Below are 14,872 nucleotides of genomic sequence, written 5' to 3'. Positions count from 1 at the left end.
ATGTAGCATGTAGTATATATGTAGCATGTAGTATATATGTAGTATGCATGTAGCATGCATGTAGTATGTATGTAGTATGTATGTAGTATGTATGTAGCATGCAGTATGTATGTAGCATGTATGTAGTATGTATGTAGTATATATGTAGTATGTATGTAGCATGCATGTAGTATGTATGTAGCATGTAGTATGTATGTAGCATGCATGTAGCATGCAGTATGTATGTAGTATGTATGTAGTATATATGTAGTATGTATGTAGCATGTAGTATGTATGTAGCATGCATGTAGTATGTATGTAGTATTTTTTTTTTTTTTTTTTTAACATTTAACACATTAGCCGGATGATGGGACTACTACTGTCCCATCATTGGCTAATGTGTCAATCACTGTCATGGTAGCAGGCATCGCCCGATGGGACTTGTAGTCCCATCGGACGATGCTTGCACAGACCCCCGGACATCAGCACAGCCCCCCGGCAGGCCGGCACAGCCCCCCGGCAGGCCGGTACAGACCCCCACAGGGTGCACAGACCACCGGCAGGCCGGCACAGCCCCCCGGCAGGCCGGCAGAGACCCCGGGCAGTCCACACAGCCCCCCGGCAGGCCGGCACAGCCCCCCGGCAGGCCGGCAGAGACCCCCGGAAGGCCCGAAATGACGGCGCATCATGATGCGCACACACCGCGCATCATGATGACGTCAGGCCGTCAATCAACTGAACTTCCGATTCCGATGCCGAATTCCGATATTGAAAAAATATCGGAAGTCGGTATCGGAATTCCGATACAGCAAGTATCGGCCGATACCCGATACTTGCGGTATCGGAATGCTCAACACTAGCCGTCATACATCAAATCCTTAAAAACCATCCCTTGACCAAAACTGTGCTGCTAACTAAAGCCCTGTCTCAAATCTTCCCTTCATCTCTAAAATCCTGGAACACCTGGTCCACTCCCGTCTTATCCGCTATCTCTCAGATAACTCTCTTCTCGCCCTCTACCATCCGGTTTCCGCTCTTTACACTCTACTGAAACTGCCCTCACTAAAGTCTTTAATGATCTACTAACAGCTAAATGTAATAGTCACTACTCCATGCTAATTCTCTTAGATCTCTTTACAGCATTCGACACTGTGGATCATCAGCTCCTCCTCACTATGCTCCGCTCCATTGGCCTCAAGGACACCATTCTCTCCTGCCTCTCCTATCTCTCTGACTGCTCCTTCACTGTATCTTTTGCTGGCTCCTCCTCCTCTCATCTTCCCCTTACTGTTGGGATTCCTCAAGGATTGGTTCCAGGCCCCTTCTCTTCTTTTTGTATACTGCCCCTATTGGTCAAACAATCAGTAGATTCCATCTCTATGTTGATAACACTCAATTATACACTTCTCCTGATATCACGCCTGACTTTTTAGAAAACACCGGTGATTGCTTTACCACTGTCTCTAACACCATGTCCTCCCTCTATCTGAAACAGAACCTGTCAAAAGCTGAACTCCTTGTGTTTCCTTCCTCTACTATTGTACCTATGCACAACACTGCCATTTCCGTGTGTGGTTCCACCATTACTCCCCAGCAACATACCCACTGTCTTGGGGTCATACTTGATTCCGAGCTTTCATTCACCCCCATCAGATCACTGGCTCGCTTTTGTTATCTACACCTCAAAAACATATCCAGAATTTAACCCTTTCTTACTTTCGACTCTGCAGAAACTTTTACTGTGTCTCTTATTCATTCTCATCTGGACTATTGTAACGCTCTACTAATCGGTCTCCCTCTTACCAAACTCTCCAATCTGTATTGAATGCTGCAGCCAGGCTCATATTCCGCACCAATCATTACACCGATGCCTCTACCTTGTGCCAGTCACTTCACTGGTTACCCATCCACTTCAGAATCCAGTACAAACTTATAACCCTCACCCACAAAATACTTCATGGCTCAGCACCACTTTACATCTCCTCCCTCATGTCATTCTACCACCCAAGCCGTGCCCTCCGTTCTGACAATGACCTGAGGTTAACATGTTCAATAATTAGAACCTCCCACACCCATCTCCAAAACTTTTCATGTGCTGCGCTAATTCTTTAGAATGCACTACCCAGGTTAATACGATTAATCCCCAATCCCCAGAGTATTAAGTGTGTCCTAAAAATGCTTTTGTTCAGACTTGGCTACCATCACGCATTAACCTAACTATACGTGTGTTGACCATTCAAAATCTTTTACCATATCCAGGTTCCTCGCATCATGTTCTCACATGCTTTATGCATTTAATAGCCCTCTGCACCTGTATTGTTACATACTTAAGTTGATAACCGGTTCATGCAGCATTACAAGAACACCCAAATCTTACACTTTGGCTGGTCCAAATAACGAAAGCAATTGTTACCATCTACCTTCCATGTCTCCCCTTTTCCTCATAGATTTTAAGCTTGTGAGCAGGGCCTTCATTCCTCTTGGTATCTATTTTGATCTATGTGTCTATTGTTATGCTGTAATGTCTATTGTCTGTACACGTCCCCTTTAAAATATAAAGTGCTGCGGAAAATGTTGGCACTATAGAAATAAAATTTGTATAGTTATTATTATCTAGATCTAGACCCTATGCTTCTATTAATACATCCCAGAAATGTGTTTGTCAGTATCTAGACTCTATGCTTCTGTTAATACATCCCAGAAATGTGTTTGTCTTTTTGCTGCTTCATCACACTGTTAACTCATGCGCAGTCTGTGATCTATTATTATACCCAAGTCTTTTTCACACGTGCTGCTGCTTAGTTCTATTCGTCCCATTCTGTTGATGTAATTATTCATTTTTCTTGTCGAGATGTCGAATCTTGCATATTTCCTTGTTAAACACCATTCTATTAGTTGCTCCCCATTGGTCAAGCTTATCTAGATCCTTCTGAATCCATTCTCCGTCTTCTCTATTGTTAGCTATCTCTCCTAGCTTTGCATCATCTGCACATTTGATTAGTTTGCCTTCAGTTCCCTTATTTAGATCATTTATAAAAATGTTGGACAACTCTAAGGTACTGTCACACTAAGCGATATCGCTAGCAATATCGCTATAACTTGTGACGTTATAGCGATATTGCTAGCGACATCGCTGTGTCTGATACTTACCTACAACCCGCTCCCCGCTGGTTATCGCTGATCGCACGAGAATGTCCAGGACTGTTTCTCATCGTCAGCTTCCTGCGGCGCTTCCTGTGGAGAGACGAGCGACGAGCGTGGAGCCGGGTGGGAGGACGCAGGATCGCCTAGTGTGACAGGTAAGTAGCGACCCCCACCCCAGCGATGTCGCTGGTGAGATCTGCCTGTGTGGCAGCTCACTAGCGACCACTTAGCAATGTACCAGCGATCCTGACCGCGTCATATCGCTGGTCAGGATCGCTGGTACATCACTAAGTGTGACAGTACCTTAAGGCCAGGACATAGCCTTGTGATACTCCACTTGAAATTATTTTCCAATTGGATGTGTAATTAATTATTACCACACTTTTAGCACGATAAGTGAGCCATTTATGAATCCACCTAACTGTAGCCTTGTCAATCACGTACTTCATAATTTTTCAGTGAGGATAGTATGAGATACTTTATCAAATGCCTTGCTGAAGTTGTGATATACTATATCTACAGCATTTCTCTGATACACCCAGTCAGTGATTCCATCATAAAAGGAAACTAGATTAGTTTGGCATGACTTGTTTGCTACAAACCCATGCAGGCTCTGGTTGATTAATATAATTTTATCAAAGTACTTACATACTTGCTGTTTAATAATTGGTTCACAGATCTTTCCTGGTATAGAAGTAAGGCCGGGGTCACACTAACCGACGCAAAATACGGTCCGTAGTTTACAGGCGTAATACGGATGAATGACCCCTAAATAGTGCTCCGTATGTCATCCGTAAGCAAGGTGTGGTTACGTATTTTGCGCATGTCAGCATCCGTATGGAATCCGTATGGCATCTGTATGCAATCGGTATGGAGAGATTTTCTCGCCGCCTTGCAAAATGGACATTTAATGGAGCCCTATGACAGGGTTTCTAACAAAAACAAAATAATAGATATAGACACATAGAATGCATATATATATACTGTATATATATATATATATATACACACACACAAGTCATTGAAATAAAGATATACAGTATATATACAGTCATTTGTTAAAGTTTGGACACCCCTATTAATGTTAACCTTTTTTCTTTATAATAATTTTGTTTTTTGCAACAGCTATTTCAGTTTCATATATCTAATAACTGATGGACTCAGTTATATTTCTGGATTCAAATGAGGTTTATTGTACTAACAGAAAATGTGCAATCTGCATTTTAACAAAATTTGACCGGTGCAAAAATATTGGGCACCTCAACATAAAAGTGACATTAATATTTTGTAGATCCTCCTTTTGCAAAAATAACAGCCTCTAGTCGCTTCCTGTAGCTATTAATGAGTTCCTGGATCCTGGATGAAGGTATTTGTGACCATTCCTGTTTACAAAACAATTCCAGTTCAGTTAAGTTTGATAGTCGCCGAGCATGGACAGCCCGCTTCAAATCATCCCACAGATGTTAAATGATATTCAGGTCTGGGGACTGGGATGGCCATTCCAGAACATTGTAATTGTTCCTCTTCATAAATGCCTGAGTAGATTTGGAGCGGTGTTTTGGATCATTGTCTTGCTGAAATATCCATCCCCTGCGTAACTTCAACTTTGCCACTGATTCTTGCACATTATTGTCAAGAATCTGCTGATACTGAGATGAATCCATGCGACCCTCAACTTTAACAAGATTCCCGATGCCGGCATTGGCCACACAGCCCCAAAGCATGATGGAACCTCCACCAAATTTTACTGTGGGTAGCAAGTGTTTTTCTTGGAATGCTGTGTTTTTTAGCCTCCATGCATAACGCCTTTTTGTATGACCAAACAACTCAATCTTTGTTTCATCAGACCACAGGACCTTCTTCCAAAATGTAACTGGCTTGTCCAAATGTGCTTTTTCATACCTCAGGCAACTCTGTTTGTGGCGTGCTTGCAGAAACGGCTTCTTTCGCATCGCTCTCCCATACAGCTTCTCCTTGTGCAAAGTGCGCTGTATTGTTGACAGATGCACAGTGACTCCATCTGCAGCAAGATTATGATGCAGGTCTTTGGAGGTGGTCTGTGGATTGTCCTTGACTGTTCTCACCATTCTTCTTCTCTGCCTTTCTGATATTTTTCTTTGCCTGCCACTTCTGGGCTTAACAAGAACTGTAAATGTGTTCTTCCTTTTCCTTACTATGTTCCTCACAGTGGAAACTGACAGGTTAAATCTCTGAGACATCTTTTTTTATCCTTCCCCTGAAAAGCTATGTTGAATAATCTTTGTTTTCAGATCATTTGAGAGTTGTTTTGAGGAGCCCATGATGCCACTCTTCATAGGAGAATCAAATAGGAGAACTACTTGCAAGTGGCCACCCTAAATACCTTTTCTCATGTTTTGATACACCTGGCTATGAAGTTCAAAGCTCAATGAGGTTACAAAACCAATTTAGTGCTTCAGGAAGTCAGTAAAAAGTAGTTAGGAGTGTTCAAATCAAGAAAATGATAAGGGTGCCCATATTTTTGCACTGGTCAAATTTTGTTTAAATGCAGATTGCACATTTTATGCTTGTACAATAAACCTCATTTGAATCCAGAAATATAACTGAGTCCATCAGTTATTAGATATATGAAACTGAAATAGCTGTTGCAAAAACCAAAATTGTTGTAAAGAAAAAAGGTTAACATTAATAGGGGTGCCCAAACTTTAACATATGACTGTATATATATATATATATATATATATATACAGTGGGGGAAAAAAGTATTTAGTCAGTCAGCAATAGTGCAAGTTCCACCACTTAAAAAGATGAGAGGCGTCTGTAATTTACATCATAGGTAGACCTCAACTATGGGAGACAAACTGAGAAAAAAAAATCCAGAAAATCACATTGTCTGTTTTTTTTTTCATTTTATTTGCATATTATGGTGGAAAATAAGTATTTGGTCAGAAACAAGCAATCAAGATTTCTGGCTCTCACAGACCTGTAACTTCTTCTTTAAGAGTCTCCTCTTTCCTCCACTCATTACCTGTAGTAATGGCACCTGTTTAGACTTGTTATCAGTATAAAAAGACACCTGTGCACACCCTCAAACAGTCTGACTCCAAACTCCACTATGGTGAAGACCAAAGAGCTGTCAAAGGACACCAGAAACAAAATTGTAGCCCTGCACCAAGCTGGGAAGACTGAATCTGCAATAGCCAACCAGCTTGGAGTGAAGAAATCAACTGTGGGAGCAATAATTAGAAAATGGAAGACATACAAGACCACTGATAATCTGCCTCGATCTGGTGCTCCACGCAAAATCCCACCCCGTGGGGTCAGAATGATCACAAGAACGGTGAGCAAAAATCCCAGAACCACGCGGGGGGACCTAGTGAATGAACTGCAGAGAGCTGGGACCAATGTAACAAGGCCTACCATAAGTAACACACTATGCCACCATGGACTCAGATCCTGCTGTGCCAGACGTGTTCCACTGCTTAAGCCTGTACGTGTCCGGGCCCGTCTGAAGTTTGCTAGAGAGCATTTGGATGATCCAGAGGAGTTTTGGGAGAATGTCCTATGGTCTGATGAAACCAAACTGGAACTGTTTGGTAGAAACACAACTTGTCGTGTTTGGAGGAAAAAGAATACTGAGTTGCATCCATCAAACACCATACCTACTGTAAAGCATGGTGGTGGAAACATCATGCTTTGGGGCTGTTTCTCTGCAAAGGGGCCAGGACGACTGATCCGGGTACATGAAAGAATGAATGGGGCCATGTATCGTGAGATTTTGAGTGCAAACCTCCTTCCATCAGCAAGGGCATTGAAGATGAAACGTGGCTGGGTCTTTCAACATGACAATGATCCAAAGCACACTGCCAGGGCAACGAAGGAGTGGCTTCGTAAGAAGCATTTCAAGGTCCTGGAGTGGCCTAGCCAGTCTCCAGATCTCAACCCTATAGAAAACCTTTGGAGGGAGTTGAAAGTCCGTGTTGCCAAGCGAAAAGCCAAAAACATCACTGCTCTAGAGGAGATCTGCATGGAGGAATGGGCCAACATACCAACAACAGTGTGTGGCAACCTTGTGTATATATGTGTATATATATACACACACATGTCATTGTGACAAACATATATATATATTTATATTTCACAGAGTTCTTCATAGCAGAATAGCCGCTAATTAAATTGCCGGCTTCTATCAAATCATTCCCCAACCCGACATGAAATGACACATGGTTTACATTCATTAAACCATTTCATTTCATGTTTTTTTATATGTCCTTGACTAATAATTAGATGAGGGTTTGTGTGCCAAATTTGGGAGTTGTAGTTGTTATTTTAAGGGGTTAATTCGTTGTTTAAAAAAGCGTGGGATTCCCATTGCCCTGTAGCGGTGGCGAATGGGTTAATCTAACAAAGGGTTAATGTCACCTTACAATAGAATGGTGAAATTAACCCTTTGTTAGATTAACCCACTCGCCACCAATATAGGGCAATGGGAAGCCCACACATTTTTTAACCCCTTCCTGACATCAGACATACTATCCCGTCCATGGGACCCGGGCCCCTATGCCCATGGACGGGATAGTACGTCTACCGCGATCAGCGGCGCCCACGTGGTGAGCGCCGCTGATCGCGGCCGGGTGTCAGTTGATTATCACAGCTGACACCCGGCACAATGTGTCAGGGGCGGTCACGGACCGCCCCCGACACGTTAACCCCTTGCACACCGTGATCAAACATGATCGCGGTGTACCGGGGGTTAAAGGGAAGCATCGGCAGGGAGGGGGCTCCCTCCGTGCTTCCCTGAGCCCCCCACGGCAGCGCAATGTGCAGCGCTGCTGCCGGGGGCTCCTTTCCTGCAGGCTCCCGAATCCAAGATGGCGACAGGGGCCTTCGGGGGCCTACAGGAAGCTGGCTTCCTCAGTGCCTGCAAAGCGCAGGCATGAGGAAGTCTTGTGCACTGCCTGTGACAGATCGCTGATCTGTCACAGTGATCTGTGATGTGACAGATCAGCGATCCGTCACAGAACAGTGATGTCCCACCTGGGACTATTTAATAAAGTAAAAAAAAAATAAATAAAAGTGTTAAAATAATTTAAAAAAAATCGCCAAATAAATTACAAAAAAAAAAAAATATTCCCCCAAATAAATCCATTTTTTAGAAATAAAAAAAACAATAAAAGCACACATATTAGGTATCGCCGCGTCCGTAATGACCCGCCCTATAAAACTGTCCCATTAGTTAACCCCTTTAGCGAACCCCTTAAAAAATAAAAATAAAAAACGAAGCAAAAAATAATGATTTATTATCATACCGCCAAACAAAAAGTGTAATAACGTGCGATCAAAAAGACGCATATAAATATTCATGGTACCGCTGAAAACGTCATCTTATCCCACAGAAAACGAGCTGCCACACAGCATCATCAGCGAAAAAATAAAAAAGTTATAGCTCGCAGAATAAAGCGATGCAAAAATAATTATTTTTTATATAAAATAGTTTTCATTGCATAAAACTGACAAAACATAAAAAAACGACCTAAATGAGGTATCGCTGTAACCGTACTGACCCGAAGAATAAAACCGCTTTATCAATTTTACCGCACGCGGAATGGTGTAAACGCACCCCCCCAAAAGAAATTCATGAAACGCTGGTTTTTGTTCATTCTGCGTCCCAAAAATTGGAATAAAAAGCGATCAAAAAATGTCATGTGCCTGAAAATGGTACCAATAAAAACGTCAACTCGTCCCGCAAAAAATAAGACCTCACATGACTCAGTGGGTCAAAATACGGAAAAATTATAGCTCTCAATATGTGGTGATGCAAAAACTATTTTTACAATAAAAAGCGTCTTTTAGCGTGCGACAGCTGCCAAACATAAAAACCGCCATAAATAGTAAATCAAACCCCCCGTTATCACCCCCTTAGTTAGGGAAAAATAATAAAATTAGAAGAAAATGTATTTATTTCCATTTTTCCATTACGGTTAGGGTTAGGGTTAGGGTAGGTTTAGGGTTAGGGCTAGGGTTAGGGCTAGGGTTAGGGCTAGGGTTAGGGCTAGGGTTAGGGCTGATATTAGGGTTAGGGGTGTGTTGGGGCTCGGGTTGGAGTTAGAATTGGGGGTTTCCACTGTTTGGGCACATCAGGGGATCTCCAAATGCAACATGGCGTCTGATTTCAATTCCAGCCAATTCTGAGTTGAAAAAGTCAAATGGTGCTCCTTCCCTTCCAAGCTCTGACATGCGCCCAAACAGTGTTTTACCCCCACATGTAGGGTATCAGCTTACTCAGGACAAATTGCAAATCAATTTTTGGGGTCCAATTTCTCCTGATACCCTTAGGAAAATAAAAAATTGGTGGCAAAAATATCATTTTTGTGGAAAAAAATGATTTTTTTATTTTCACGTCCGAGCGTTATAAACTTCTGTGAAGCACTTGGGGGTTCAAAGTGCTCACCACACATCTAGATAAGTTCCGTGGGGGGTCTAGTGTCCAAAATGGGGTCACTTGTGGGGAGTTTCAATAGTTTAGGTACATCAGGGGCTCTCCAAACGCACATGACACCCGCAGACCATTCCATGAAAGTCTGCATTCCAAAACGTCACTGCTTCCCTTCCGATCCCCGACGTGTCTCCATACAGTAGTTTTCTCCCACATATGGGGTGTCAGCGTACTCATGACAAATTGGACAACAACTTTTGGGGTCCAATTTCTCCTGTTACCCTTGGGAAAATGAAAAAATTGGGGACTAATTGATCATGCTTGTGGAAAAAATACGATTTTTTTTATTTTCATGCCCGGGCATTATAAACTTCTGTGAAGCCCTTGGGGGTTCAAAGTGCTCACCACACATCTAGATAAGTTCCTTAGGGGGTCTCGTTTCCAAAATGGGGTCATTTGTGGGGGGTTTCCACTGTTTAGGTACATTAGGGGCTCTCCAAAGGCAACATGACACCCGCAGAACATTCCCTCAAAGTCTGCATTCCAAAACGTCACTACTTCCCTTCTGAGCCCCGACGTGTCTCCATACAGTAGTTTTCTCTCACATATGGGGCGTCAGCGTACTCAGGACAAATTGGACAACAACTTTTGGGGTTCAATTTCTCCTGTTACCCTTGGGAAAATAAAAAAATTGGGGACTAATTGATCATGTTTGTGGAAAAAATACAATTTTTTTATTTTCATGCCCGGGCATTATAAACTTCTGTGAAGCCCTTGGGGGTTCAAAGTGCTCACCTCACATCTAGATAAGTTCCTTAGGGGGTCTAGTTTTCAAAATGGGGTCATTTGTGGGGGGTTTCCACTGTTTAGGTACATTAGGGGCTCTCCAAAGGCAACATGACACCCGCAGACCATTCCATCAAAGTCTGCATTCCAAAACGTCACTGCTTCCCTTCCGAGCCCCGACGTGTGCCCATACAGTAGTTTTCTCCCACATATGGGGTATCAGCATACTCAGGACAAATTGGACAACAACTTTTGGGGTCCAATTTCTCCTGGTACCCTTGGGAAAATAAAAAAATGGTGACTAAAAGATCATGTTTGTGGAAAAAATACGAATTTTTTATTTTCAAGCCCGGGCGTTATAAACTTCTGTGAAGCACTGGGGGGTTCAAAGTGCTCACCACACATCTAGATAAGTTCCTTGGGGGGTCTAGTTTACAAAATGGTGTCATTTGTGGGGGGTTTCCACTGTTTAGGTACATCAGGTGTTTTCCAATCGTGACATGGTGTCCGATCTCAATTCCAGCCAAAAACGTCAAATGGCGCTGCTTCCCTTCCGAGCTCTGCCATGCGCCCAAATAGTGGTTTACCCCCATATGTGGGGTATCAGCGTACTCAGGACAAATTGCACAATAACTTTTAGGGTCCTGTTACCCTTGGAAACTTAAGAATTGAGGGTGAAAAGATCATTTTTGTGGAAAAAATATGATTTTATAATTGTATGGCTTTATGTTATAAACTTCTGTGAAGCCCTTGGGGGTTTAAAGTTCTCACCACACATCTAGATAAGTTCCTTAGGGGGTCTAGTTTCCAAAATGGTGTCATTTGTGGGGGGTTTCCACTGTTTTGGTACATCAGGGGTTTTCCAATCGCGACATGGTGTCCGATCTCAATTCCAGCCAAAAACGTCAAATGGCGCTGCTTCCCTTCCGAGCTCTGCCATGCACCCAAATAGTGGTTTACCCCCACATGTGGGGTATCAGCGTACTCAGGACAAATTGCACAATAACTTTTAGGGTCCTGTTACCCTTGGGAAAATAAAATTTGGGGTGAAAAGATCATTTTTGTGGAAATAATATGATTTTTTAATTGTACCGCTGTACGTTATAAACTTCTGTAAAGCCCTTGTGGGTTCAAATTTCTCACCACAGATCTAGATAATTTCCTTGGGGGGTCTAGTTTCCAAAATGGGGTCACTTGTAGGGGGTTTCCACTGTTTAGGTACATCAGGGACTCTCCAAACGTGACATGGCGTCCGATCTGAATTCCAGACAATTTTGCATTGAAAAAGTCAAACGGTGCTCCTTCCATTCTGAGCTCTGCCATGCGCCGAAACAGTCGTTCCCCCCCACATATCAGGTATCAGCGTACTCACGACAAATTGCACAATAACTTTTACAGTCCAATTTCTCCTGTTACCCTTGGTAAAATAAAAAAAATTGAAGCTGAAGTACTTTTTATGTGAAAAAAAGTTAGATGTTCATTTTTTTTTTAAATATTCAAAAAAATTCCTGTGACGCAAAATTTTCAAAATTTTCGCCAAATTTCCATTTTTCTCACAAATAAACGCAAGTTATTTGAATGAAATTTTACCACTAACATGAAGTACAATATGTCACGAGAAAACACTGTCAGAATCACCGGGATCCATGGAAGCGTTCCAGAGTTATGACCTCATAAATGTACAGTGGTCAGAATTGTAAAAATTGGCCTGGTCATGAACGTGCAAACCACCCTTGGGGGTGAAGGGGTTAACAACGAATTAACCCCTTAAAATAACAACTACAACTCCCAAATTTGGCACACAAACCCTCATCTAATTATTAGTCAACGACATATAAAAAAAACTTGAAATGAAATGGTTTACTGAATGTAAACCATGTGTCATTTCATGTTGGGTTGGGGAATGATTTGATAGAAGCCGGCAATTTAATTAGCGGCTATTCTGCTATGAAGAACTCTGTGAAATATAAATATATATATATGTTTGTCACAATGACATGTGTGTGTATATATATATATATATATATATATATATATATGTATTCTATGTGTCTATATCTATTCTTTCTTTCTTTATTAAAACTGTCAGTGTGAGTTTACTGTATAGCGCACTGAATTGCCGGCTTTTCTTAAAGACACCGGGTGCGTATTTCTCGCAAGTCACATGTGTGGTCCGTGTGTAATCCGTATTTTTTGTGCCCCATAGACTTGCATTGGCGTATTACAAGCGTAGTACGCTGACAATCGCAGCATGCTGCGATTGGCACGGACCGTAGAATACGCCCGAGAAATATACGGCTGTTGGGAGCAAACCCATAGAGAATCATTGGTCCATGTCTAATGTGTGCTTTTAACGCCTCTCACTCGTCCGTATTCCTCGCCAGTGTGACCCCGGCCTAAGGCTCCCTGCCTTGTAATTTCCCTGCTCCATCTGTTTTCCTTTTTTGAAGATAGGGACAACATTTGATCTTGGCAAATCTTCTAGGACTTCTGTTCTACAAAAATTTCCAAAGATTATAGCTATTGCTTCTGCAATTTCATCTGCTATGTCTTTCAGTACTCTAGGATGTAATTAATCTGGACCAGGAGATTTAAATTAATTTAAATTAGCTATGTGTTCCCTCACCAACTTTCTTTTTATAGTCTGGATTCTTTTATTCCTTCGATAGCACAGTGATGATCATTTTTATCTTACAATTGCTTTCTTAGAGAGCACAGATGTAAAATATGAATTTAAAAGTTCGGCCTTCTCAACACCATTTTTGATCACTTCATCTTTATCATCCAGTAAAAATCCTATAGCATCTTTGACTTTACTTTTGACATATTACCAAAATCCATTATATTTGCTTTTGGTCTCCTAGCAAGCCGCACTTCATTACTGGCTTTAGCTCTTCTAATTCCTTGCCCTGCATTAACTGCAGACAGCATTATATTATTCTTTAGATATGCCCCCTCTTTCCATTTATTATACATTTTTTTCCTTTTTAGCAAGTGTTTTAATTCCATGATCATTTATCTTGGTCTTTTTAAAATGCTTACAATTCATCGTTCTTTTAGGTATTGTTACTGATTGTGCAGTGAGAGTTTCATTTAGCAAAATCTCCCATCCTTCATGGACATTTCTGTCCTTTATAGCATCCATCCATCCATCGGATCTTTCCTACCCTCTTTCTGCATTCATTAAAATATGCCTTTCTGAAGTCCTAACTTAATGTCTGAGCCCTCGCAGGTTTTCCTCTTAATGTAATACCAAATTTGAGGTAGCATGATCACTGTCTCCTAAATTCCCAGCCACCTTTACTTCCTCAACCATTTGTGTTTCTCTATATAAAAAAAGAAATACAGGAAAATGTAGCTGCTGCCTGTACACTCTCATGGGGTGGACAAGTAAGCTAATGCTAACTCCACACTCCTCTTGACTCAGCATTTCACACAGCAAGCTCGGTGTCTTAACTATTTATGCTCTACATTCACCACTTTAGACTTCATTAATGATACTAAGTAACACCCTATAGACCCAGGTGATTACTTCCACCATGGATACACTTAGCACTTCATTGGATCTGACTCACATTTGTCACTGCCTGCTCTTTAACACATTGCATACATATAATAGCATTTATTTGTTACCAATAACATGCCATTAGCAAAGTTTAACAGAAAATGTCTTCAACTCAGCAGTGTTAATTGCAATCTATATGAATCAGTAATGGTTTAACACTGTCTTCAGTTCAATATATAACACTAGGGGGTCAATGAGGCAGCAGTCTGTAGCATTTTTAAGACAGTAATGGACCCATTTTTGTGTGACAAGAAAAGTTAAATTCTCTGTTCAAAAAAATCAATGTTTAAGATAATTTCCTTAAAGGGGAATACAACAGTGCAACTACTGAATACTATTTTTTTTCTAATAAACATGATGGCTTTTCCTAACATAATGGCACTAATTCATTAAATGTTCGAAAATTCGCAAAATGTCAGACTGGAGTAAAATATGTGGTACACAGAGATGCGCACCTTGCACTCCACCCCACTCCTCATCAAGACATGAAAAACGCTGGTTTTGATGAATTGGGGCCTTTGTTCCCACTAAACATAACATAAATGCTGTGGAATCCAAATAATGTAATTGTGCCATCATCAGAATTTCCTCTGTGCAGGTGTCTTAGTAATACAATGTGTATTTCCCCTGACACTTACTGTGGATTGATCACAACTTCTATTGATCAGCTGTTCAGGTAATGTATGCATTCATAGGTTTTATTTGGTCAAGACAGTCATTTTGCTCCATTTTGCTGTCTCACATAGGATTTAATAGCTTAGTTCTATAAAAGTATATGTGTCGCTGGCAGAAAGTCACACCATTCTGCACCACAAAAAACCCATTGTGTACAATTTTGGGGGGATTTTGCCACATTTGCTGCATCTGTTATTTAACCAAAAAACTGTGAACACAATTTTAAGTAAAAATCTATTTCATTTTCAGACAGTGTCATGTGTAAATGCAAGATTTTATCTATATATCTTCAGCTTTCCTGTTCTATT

This window comes from Dendrobates tinctorius, unplaced genomic scaffold (assembly GCF_039654945.1).
Source record: "Dendrobates tinctorius isolate UK_male_01 unplaced genomic scaffold, ASM3965494v1 ptg000107l, whole genome shotgun sequence".
Taxonomy (NCBI): Eukaryota; Metazoa; Chordata; class Amphibia; order Anura; family Dendrobatidae; genus Dendrobates; species Dendrobates tinctorius.
This window is presented reverse-complemented; position numbering follows the sequence as displayed.